General features: G+C 41.0%; 1 protein-coding gene across 1 annotated transcript in view; it reads right to left on the reverse strand.

Moving 5' to 3' along the window:
* Positions 1 to 9,733, reverse strand: part of PTPN14 (protein tyrosine phosphatase, non-receptor type 14) — a 112,452-nt gene extending 102,719 nt beyond the window's left edge. Inside the window, exon 1 of the mRNA XM_027681751.1 lies at positions 9,652 to 9,733. The gene's annotated coding sequence lies outside the window, so the exon portion shown is untranslated. The remainder of the gene's footprint in view (positions 1 to 9,651) is intronic.
* Positions 9,734 to 10,062: the final 329 nt, after the last annotated feature.

Genomic DNA, 10,062 nt, shown 5'->3' on the forward strand with positions numbered 1-10,062 from the left:
TTTGGTGCACAGTCCCTTCCACTGCAGTTAGCACTTGATACCTAGCACTACCAGTTTGTTACAATTATCAAATTCTTTTATGTTTGACCCCTGTACACAAAGATCACCACATGCCAGTAAAATAACTTCACCGAGATAGCAGTGGAGGAAATCTACATTCAAGTCATCACCCAGAGGGTTCCTATCCACAGTGTTTCTCCATAGGATGCATTTAGCACCTTGCTTAGAGCATGCTGTAGAAAGCAGGTCTAATGATGCCTGATGGAACTTGACGTACAAAGCACCCAGCGTGGCCAACATGAAATGATCTGGGGCATACGCCTCAAGGCAGCCATAGGCGGGGCAGGAACATACATGGGTGGATGAATATATGGCCTCTCAAATGCCTCAGGATAAAGCAAATGAAGTGTGTACCAAAGTAGAGGTATGAAGGTATAAAATACATATTAAAAAGGAGATCACTGTTCATGAAGGCCCCAAAACACTATACTGCCAAAACTATGTACTTAAAGATCTCTGGACTGGTTTTACACTACTGTTTTACCAGATCCTTTGCTAAAAAAAAAATGGGTTTAAATGCCTAAGCCAGAAAAAAACAGCCACAAAACAATCAAAAAATCCTTGACTTTTTCCCAAGTTCAGTAACCCCAGCTCATCTTCATCCTTAATAGAGCTGCGGAAAAATACCAATTACTGGAGCTAATATCACATGCTTTTAATTTCAAAAACTAAAGAACAAGAGAAAATAAAGAACGAGACATATCTGATTACGAAACCAGAACTTTGTCTGCTTTTCTGACAGAGACTTAGACCCTTCAGTGAATGCTCTAGGGGACTATCTAGTATTATTGTAATATGATTCCCACAACAATGCTATTCCTGAGAGATTAATACAATCAATCATAGAGCTTATTATTAGGAAGTTTTTCCTAATAAACAATCTATTGTCTTCCTTCATTCTGTAGAATTATTTTATTAACTGTATCACCAAAGGATCTTTTTCAACATGTAAGTTTTAAATGTTATTTTATTTTCTTTCACATAACACAGCCACTGTAAAAGGCACTCAAAAAAACTAACATGTTCTGCTTTCAAAACTGTGGCCACAGCGCTCTCAGGTTGTGGCAAAAAGCCTTTTTAAGATAAACATGCACAAGTCTGTTTTTTCATCTACGAAAACATTGGAATAACAGAGGATATCCTTCCCTGTCATTGTCCTATCCTCTGCCGCTCTCTTTGATTGAAACATGCAACATGAAGAGACTGACAAATGCATTTGCTTTGATTCCATCCCAAGTGAAAAAATAAATTACTTTTTAAATCCACACTACTAAAGAGAGCAGAGAAGGCAAAATTAAGTAGCATGTAACAGTGGACAGTGTTATCTGAAGTTAGCTGAATGCCCCTTTCATTGACAGATTTACATGCATGGCACTTATTGAATTATCACAAGCTCACAGTCTGGCCGGTCCTGACCATTTTACTGTATTGCTGGGTGGGGGGAAAGGAAGTGCAAAATTTCACAGCTCTATGTAGAGAGCTAGTGGTACTTGTCAAGGACACTGAACACATAGAGCGAACATGAAAGTTAAGCTACATGTTAACAAACTTCTCCTGTAACCCAAGATGACAATACAGAAGTAGGAAAGAAACCCTATATAACATCAACAGAAGCTGACATTACTGACTAATAGAACAAAATGACTAATTGTCTCAAAGTGCACCCACCTCTTGTGAGATCTTTTGACAAATTAATTACTGCATGGGTCACAGTCTTCATACCTAAGTCAGGTTCTAGGAAAACTGTAAGACTACATCAGTCTCTCTGAATAAACCCATTTGTACATCAGAAGAAAACACCTAACATTGTTAGACAAGGTTTAAAGCTTTTTGAAAGCTCATCCTGCCCACTTAATAATTTACCTTTTCCGCAGTGAAGAGTTATATGCAAACGTATACTACAAAAACTCAGAGCTGCTCTGTGACCAACTGTTTCAGCTTACTACACCAACAACGAAGAACAACAGCAGCCAGAGCAAAACTAACATAGCAAGTAGAGAAGATGTCTTACTCCAAGCCACTGTACTCTCCTTAAAGGTTCTTCTCTATATAGAAATGCTCCAGAGAAACATTCATCACTTCATAAAGTCAGGTGGTATCAATAATTCTCTTCTGAAACAAATGTCTCTTAACTACTGAATCGTAAATGTGCAGGAAATGTGCATTTCTGGATTTGCATATTTAAATGCATATGTTTATGACAATTCACCAATCAAATAGAGAAATCAGAAAAAAATTCCAAGAAATTAACCAGCTACAGAGGATGGGCAGGCTATGACCAAATAAATGAACATCCTTAGAATACATGTCAGCTCTCCCCAACATACCATTTGCCTATTACACCAAACCATGTCTTCTCTTCCTTATCGTAATTCAAAACACACATTTTGTCTTTTGCTATTTGTAAAGCTCCCAGTACATTCTACAACACAGAAAGGAATTAAAAAACATTACTTAGAATTGAAACCTATTCATATACAGCATTGTATTTATAGAACTACTTCTCTCTACATAACATTAGGTAGTATGAAACACCCAAATGCATAGCAAAAGCCCTAGAATATGCAAAAACTAAAAATAAATTTCATCTTTAAATGGCAGCTTTTATTTCTTGCTTGTCAGAAATAAAGATAATTAAAAAATGGAAGTGAAATAGCTAGAATTGAACATATTTACCATTTGGATGCTAAATGCTAACCCATCTCAATAATGCTCTCCTGCAATATTTTAGTTTTGTTTTATAAACAAGATTTCCAACTATGCACGAATGCATTTTGAGGCACTAAGCTATGAAGGGGAACATGGACACATGGAAGAGAACTTGCAAAAAAACCCCCATCATTGCCTTTCTCTGTTCTCAAAAAGAACCACAACAAAGTGGGAAGCAGCAGCACACGAGTATCAGTACTGCGATTTAGCTTTCTCTGCTGTCACAGAGATTTCCACAACACAGTGTTGGCAAAGGTGGATGGAATCACAGGACCTTTACTCAAATATGTCTACATGAGTTGTCTTATTCACAAGCAGAAACTTGCCCTGTCCACTCTCCATTCTGAACCTCTGTCAATATTTCCGTCTACCCACAGCAGACTGCATCAGCCATCCCCTTCAGTTAGCGGCCAACTTCTTTAGCTGGTAAGCTGACCAAAGCATCTTCCTAAACAGACTGAATCTTAACAACATTATGAAGAATGTAAAAAGACATCAATCCTACTCAAGTAGCTCTTAAAGTATGCCAAACAAGGGGGGGGGGGGGAAACCCCCACACAAAACAACAACAACAAAAAAATACCACCACCACCAAAAAAAATTACTATTATTCCAGATGCCTGTTTTCCGGGGCCTTTTAAATAAATTCCTGTCACCCCAAAAGCTCATCAGGGTTCTTCCTCCTGAGGCAGTTCTGCTCACATTGAACATTTTGGAAAGCTCTTAAGGGAAAACTCAGATTTCCTCCAAAACCCCTCTTTTCTATTTTTGAAGTAGGACTTTCAAGGCCTGCTCCCTCTGAAGGCATTCAGAAGTTTCACTCCACCTCAGCACAAGATGAATTAGGCCACTGACTATATTGCTTTTCCCTCTCCTCTCGCTCTGTCCTGGTAAACAACAGGCACAAAGTTTTATGTAGAAATTCCTTTACACATTGTCTCGCTCACCTGAGATAAGCACTGCATATCACATTCCCAGAAAATGCAGAGTTTCCACTACCAACATGATACATTTTCCACTGAAAGAACAAACGAAAGTCCTGCAGGAAGGAGTCAAAATCAAAATGGCATTTAGCAATAGACATGAAAAATGGGATCTGGGTTCTACTAGTTCAATCTCTGATTGGCAAAGTCCCCTGATTTTGCCCAGGCTTGTCCAAAAACCTAGCTTAATTGTCATCATCAATAAAAAGCTAAAGGCATTTTATCTACAAGGTAGTGAATGCCTCCTCTAAAAAGAGGGAGTTCCATGATAAGAGCTAATCTCAAAAACCTTAGGAATGCAAACTATTTTCTCAGTTGTAAAAACAAGAAAGAATTTCACAAACACAAGTTAAAACAACTACTGGTAACCTCTCACTTCTCCTACACTGCCAACTTCTCCTGGGCTAAGGCTCTACCTTCTGTCCTTCCCAGAGATATGCTTCGAATCAAGTCAAAAATTCAAAGGAGTCACAAGAGAAGACATCACTTTTATGTATCTTTACAAAGGAGGGCTTTTCCATAAACCTTATTTTCTAAATTCAAAAAGCAGTGCTAGGCTGCTTTCACAACAGCTTCAGTCTCTTCAACAGGGAAGCCAGAAAATCAGTCCACATTTTATTTGGCAGATAGCTGCCAGGAAGCCTGTAAGACAGCCCATTCTGGCTGGTTAGACCACCTAAAAGTTGCACAAGTCCTGGCTTTTTATTCTTTAAGCTATAGCAAAGTTTCCTGAAACTTCTACAGACAACTCTTAACTACGTTATACACTAGTCTGTTAACATGAGGTGTTGATTATTAGATCAATCATGATGCCTGCTACTAAATCAACTTTTTCCCACACTTACTCTTTTGCAACAGACTCTCATTTGTAGCCTATAGATGTACAAGAATTTCATGGTGTTGGTACACTATTACTCTGACAATATTTTCTTTGAAAGATTCACTAAGTTGCAGAAGATCTAGTTACCTCTAGAAACTGGTCCCTGTGCTTCTCCCAGACACAATTATCATCATTTTGTTACAGAAATAAAAAATATTTATATTAACTACCCAAACTACACACTGTCCATTAGAACATGTAATAGAAATCACTGATCATCATAACCAAATTGATTAATAACAGATACCAGTGCTATCTACCTTTTAAATGAAGCCCAACCATCGTTTCTGTTCTTCCCTATGCCAGTCCAGGCCATAGCATATCATGTCTCAATAAATTAAAACATCAAAATTTAACATGTTAAAGACTTAAAGTCCAACATGTATTTTCCATGAAACCTGAACATATTTAAAGAAATAAATCTTTCAATTCCATCTGCATTAATATGTAATTAAAATCAGCATAATTCACATTTCAATACAGGAACTAAATTACTGTAGTGGGTCAAATAATCAGCCCGACATCCTGTTTCTAACACCAGCTTACCCTGTAAAAAACCACATGAAATATCATAGCAGGCACTTATAGCATAATCTGTCCTAAGAGAAATTTCTTAATCCTTGTCAGATAAGGTTGATTTACGCCCTAGAGCAGTACAGTTAGCATCCCTTCAGCTGTAGCTGTGACTGTTCCTCCCATCTCTAGAACAGTTCATTTACCTTGTTCATCCTACCAGGCTCTTGATTTATATGATCACCTTTCATGGTATACACCAAAAATGGTGATTTACAGGTATTATACACATTGTCTTTCAAACTACTCCTTGTAACAAGTATGTATAAAAGGGTAATGGCCAAGCATTATTTTGCACATGTCCATCCTACCTCCTCTAACAGACCGCCTTGAAACAGAGCTATGCTAAAATTTTCAGTTCTACTTCATATGAATATTTTTCAATCTCTCTTCATTGATAGGAGATCACAAATTGATTATTCCAGGTGAATTTGAGCACCAGTTTAACAACATCCTTTGTGTCATTAACACATTGCAAAACAACTGTGGCATTTTTCTTCTGCTCAACACTAAGCATTAAGAAGGTGCACAAGTTTAAATAAAACACTGTTGAAATCTTCCTCCCCACCTTAATAAATATAGGTAATTTACAATCCAGTAACATGAACAAGTAATTTGATTATTCCCTCTAACATGCATATTCTTGAATTTATCAACATCATCTGCTACGCTTCCCTTTTACCCAGCTTTCTTGGATTCCCTTTACAATTTCTCAGTCTTCTTCAATCTTGCCTAATCCAAATACTTTTGCATCATTAGCAAGTTTTGGCACACCATCATTCATCTAGTTTATTAGATCACCAACATACATGTTCACCACCCTCTTTTCAGAGTTGTTTCTACATCACATGGTAATTTAAAGTTTACATTGTTACTGACAAAAAAAAAAAAAGCATTCTTAGTCATAAGGACAGGTACACTGATTGAGAATTAGAAAGGAAAGTTTCAGTTTCCAAAAGACATGCTTGATGTTGAGCAAAGCTCAGTACCTAAACTCTTCACGTGAGCAGAAAATAAGAATGTCACAATAGCTGCAGGACATCAGAGGGGTCAGTGTTCTCTTCTTCCCAGGCCATCGCCCATCCAACATGTTATACACCCAACACCCTCCAGAAAAATCCTTTGGTCAGAAAATCTTCTTAACATTGGCTAAATTTATGCTTAATTAGGGCTAAGTTTATAGTCCCTTAGGTATTCTCAGAAGGTGCTTACATATAGCTGACTATAACATGTACAAGTGCTTATTAGGGCAGACATGATAGGTTGGGAAATACATTTTAAATCATACATGCATGTTCTTTTTACACACTTTGTGCTGCACCGTAGTCTAGTGTTCTTAATTCCTTCCACACTCCAGAGTTTTCCTCATCCCCTCCTACAGCCCAAAGGAAAGGGGAAGAGTCATGGACTGCCCCACATTTGTGAGGAACCCTATTCCTTCAGAGCTTGTGACATGTCTCCTCATAGATCACCTCCTCAGCTCCCCATGCACTGCAAACCAAAAGGCTTTAAGTAGAAGATGGGCACCTCACAGGACAGGCTATGCTTGCTCTGGACATGGAGAGGAAGCTCCGCATGCCCACTGAGTTTTGAGGTCCCCTCTACTAGGCACAGAAGGATAGGGGTTAGCCAGTGGAACCAAAATCATACTTTTATCAGAAAGATGGGTTTCAGCTCAGGTCTACCTCACTTTCTTTAGGAACTAATCTTTAATTATTACTTTTTAATATATATATTTTAAGAATTTTATAGGTGGAAGTACCAGGTTTCACAGAGTCTCTGAATAGAAAACCAGTAGATTTTAAAAATGGAAGCAGACATTTTGACATAACACTTCAGAGAATCTTGTGCACAGGCATACTCTCTCCTCACAGTAGGAACATCTACACGGGTAATGGTTTGTTTTCAAAGATTAGGATCTGTTCCAATGGAACTCCACAAAGTATAATAGGCCAAGGCATGCTGTACTTTGCAGTGGATTTAGACAAAAAAAATACTTTTATGGCATCTGTTCAGCATAAAAATTAAGCCTTTATTGAAATCTTCTGTAATTGAGCTGGATACACATGCACAAATATATTGCATACTAAGTATTATAGCCTGGTTCCTGCAAAGACTTGTATGTATGTTTATTATTATGTATATAAAAGAAATTCCGTGGTTTCAAAAGCACTATTCATGAACGTGAGTTTAAACACGTGTGGGGGGGGTGTCTTTGCAGGAGTAGGACCTATATGGTACTGAACAGCACTGCCTGCTGAAAACTTTTTACCTATTGTATACTACCAGAAGTTTATAAACCCCCCTCAGCTGACAAACCCTCACAACAGAGAAGGACTTGCTTCCAGCTGAGGAGCTGGAATTCAAGTATGCTTTTCACACTGCATATACCTACAGTGAATTTAAATCCAGATTAAAATGAGCTACTTAAATGACATTTAACCAAACGCAGACTCGCTGGATATGAAGAGAAACAGAATGAAGAGCAGTACTTTGGCTGCAGCAGTACCAAATAAACACAGAAAAAGGAAGCCATAGAGTCACCAGAACTATGTACATGATTATACATGCATATATATATATATATACATATATATACTTTCTCCATTATTGGAGGAGCCACTGGCAGCGAAAACAATTTGCTAAGTGCACAACAGTACATGTATTTCATAGAAAGCCATTACATACCTAAGTTACAATAACTGACTCACAGGCTTCTGCTGGACAAGAATGACCAGGAGAAAAATCTAGTGCTAACACTGGTTGCTAATTAACCCTCATGAACAACACTGCACCAAAGCTACTTCTGCTGTTCTTCCAGAAACATTTAAAAGGCACGTGTAAAACATGTATATACATACAAAAGCTCAGTTTGCTCAGTGCAGAGATGAGTCTAGCAGTCCTTGCTCTGGCCTTGATCTGAACCACCAGGATGCATTGAGACAGTCATGCTTTCAAGCTTCTCGCACACAAATGCAGCCTCAGAATTGATGGCCACAAGCTCTGCCACAGAGTTTAGGGATTACCTTTTCACTGATGGACTGTGCTTCAACACGGTAAGTTTGCAAAGCTCCTAACTTTTGTATCATGACCCGTGAGATACACACAAGTGCCCTCTGCCTGTAAGCAACTCTGGCACAGTCTTCTAAAGATACCAAAAAGAATTCAAGTACTGCCAAAAACAGAACAGGGCCTACAACTTATTTACATTACTATAATATCAACACATGCTCTATTTTACACCATGTAACAAGTACTAGATGTCAGCTACAAACTCCCTAGAGGGCAAGACCAAAAGCTGCTTAATCTGTATTTTGTCACTCATCTTTGATAGGACGTTCTCAGCTGGATAACCACAGAGCAGTCCCTGCTGGGATTGCCTCTCCTTACATCTCTCCCCTGAAAGACCTGACTACCTCCTCTCATAATATGGAGGCTGGCAGGTGGTGACTTGTGATTTGGGGCGAGCCATTTTATATGTATATTTTTCCAAACTCTGAAAAACTGCAGCATGTAACAGTGCTTTCAGAATAACCAAACCCTGTTGCAATTATCTGCATAAAGTTTAAAGAAAAAAGAACTGGCTTCTGGTAAAAACATTTCTTTCAGCTATGGTTTCAGGCTACATGCCAAAGACCCCAGAAAACTTTTTGGGCAAAAACATATTGAATCTGAGCCTTTTACCGGTCGCTGTTTGGTCCCACCTTTTTAAAGCTACAAACAGCCAAAGAGTTGCTTCTAATGGAAACATATGATTATTTTATGTAACTCAGAGATAAAACATTCTCGATAGGAAAGCTCCAGCAAGCATTATATCCACATACCACACATACATTACGTAACGCTTGTCCCAAATACACCCCAATAAAGTGAACTAGTTTGAGATCTTAACAATCCATCCACTTTGCCACATCAGAAATGAGAGCAGATGTCACTCTTCCCTGCCTCGCCGCGATCTCTTCTGCAGAACTCGTCAGAGTTACATACTTGCTGAAGACGAACGGCCAGTTTAGGCTTGACTGTAACTAACAAAGAGCAAGGTAAACCCCCGGGCGGGGGGAAGGCAAACACGGGCATGCCGCGATGTAAATACGGGCAGCCCAGCACGGAGCCCTGCCCGTTCCTCGCTATTTACAAATATCTCTTGAGTGTACAAACGCCGTATTATCTGGGTGTCTAACAGATTAAACTCACGGGCTGGACAGACAGTCTGAGGCTCGCTTTATCGCAAGTCACCGGCTGGTACTTGCAACCCAAGCTTAGCTATTTTCGTAGTTTGCAGACAGCAGTGCATACTCGGCGGAGCAGCAATAGCTCCCTGCAGCGCTTAACGAGCCCCACGCTGGCCGTGCCGATCGCACACGCCGAGTACAAGGCGCAGCTCGGGCTGTTTTAAAGTCGGCGCGGGGACGCGCCCGAGCTGGAGCGAACTCGGCGGCTCCTTACCTGCTGGCGGCCGCCCGGGCAGCGGCGGCTCCGGCTTTGTGCCTCCCGCGGGAGGCGGCTGTCCCGGCCCGGAAGGCAGAGGCTGCCGGCGGGACCCGACGCGGGCGCTGGGGAGGGAGACCAGTCCGGCTCCCGCCGCCCCGGCCCAGCCACCGCGGGGAACTTGTGCGGGGCGGCCGGAGCTGCGGCCGCCGGTGGCGGCGCGGAGGGCCGGGGCGCCCTGAGCTCCTGCTGCCGCCCGTGGGGTGCGGGAAGGAGGGAGGCAGGGCGGGAGGAGGGGACTGGTGTCCCGCGGGGGCGAGCGGGGCCGGCGGGCAGGCGAGCCGGAGGCGGCGGGGCCGGGGCCGGGCTGGGGCCGGGGCGGCGCGGGGAGTCACGGCCCAGGAATGCCAGGAATGTGGGGCGGCCGCT

This window comes from Neopelma chrysocephalum, unplaced genomic scaffold (genome assembly GCF_003984885.1).
Source record: "Neopelma chrysocephalum unplaced genomic scaffold, ASM398488v2 Primary Assembly neopelma1_61b, whole genome shotgun sequence".
Lineage (NCBI taxonomy): Eukaryota > Metazoa > Chordata > Aves > Passeriformes > Pipridae > Neopelma > Neopelma chrysocephalum.